A 1,382-nucleotide genomic window follows, 5' to 3' on the forward strand; every position below is an offset into this window, starting at 1 on the left:
AGAGAGAGAGAGAGAGAGAGAGAGAGAGAGAGAGAGAGAGATGTATATGCATATATATATATATATAAGATATACATATGTTATTGACAAATTTCAAAATTAACTTAAATTTAATTTGAAAAACGAGAATGAATACGGAGAACGAAATTTAAGTAGTAACACATTTCAGCATCAGAACCTGAAGCTAGTGTTACAAGGTTTCATAAATATATTGATGAATTTGTATTTACGTGAAATTTCAAAAGAAACATTGTGAAATCTAATTAGCTTCTCTCTAACAGAATGAGTTTTCCAATGGAATGTCGCAAATGTCGGTTTACTGGGTTCTTCAACATTTCAAGATCTAATCGTATATATTTGATTATTTTATTTCTGGTTTTTGTTTGTTTTGTTTTCCTATTTCGAATTAATATTTTACACTAAAGGAAACACAGTTAACACCGAAAACAGATTTTGAAAAGAAAAGAAAATATATATATATTATAAATGAAATATAAATAAATCGTAAATATTTAAATTATAAGTTTTGCAAAGGAACAGCATTATTCCAGCCTGTGGTATATAATTTTTATAACCGATATCTAATGCATAAGTACGCTGGACTCCCGAAGGCACTCGTCGAGTTAGATATTATTTCGATATCCTAATTGGTGTGTTTTCCTTTATCTTACAATGAAACTGTATTTACAAATTCCATTATATGCAAGATCCAACACACTTTTCCTCTTGCTTCTTCGTTCTTGCTTTTTTGCTTATTCCCCTTCTACGTATTCATAATTCTTATTTCTTTTCTTTTTTTTTTCCACATTCCAATACTTTCTCATTCCTCTCTTCGTGTATCTCCTCTTTTGAACATATCTTCTATTACTCAAACATCAAGGAATTATTTGCCTCACTTGTAGAAAAGTTTTATTTGTATGTATATCCGTGTTTGTCTGTATTCATGTACGCATGCATATCTATCTATCTATCTATATATCTATCTATCTATCTATCTATCTATCTATCTACGCATGCATATCTATATCTATATATATATCATTTCACAGAACTTGATTCAACTCCTTGTGTGTGTCTTTTTATCTCTGTCTCTTACTACAGCTTGACAACCGGTGTTGGTGCGTTGACGTCCCCAAAAATTAGCGGTTCAGGAAAAAGGATACAATAAGCATGAAGCTTCATGAAAATTAGTGCTGGGGTCGATTAATTCCACTAAAAATTCTAAAATACGATTCTCCACCATGGTTGCAGTCTAATTATTGAATAAAGTAAAAGAATACACACAAACACACATACACACATACAAATATATATACACACAGAGAGATGCGTGTATGTAGGCATATATGTATGTATATGTACATATATATATACATATATAT

Source organism: Octopus bimaculoides, chromosome 13 (genome assembly GCF_001194135.2).
Source record: "Octopus bimaculoides isolate UCB-OBI-ISO-001 chromosome 13, ASM119413v2, whole genome shotgun sequence".
Lineage (NCBI taxonomy): Eukaryota > Metazoa > Mollusca > Cephalopoda > Octopoda > Octopodidae > Octopus > Octopus bimaculoides.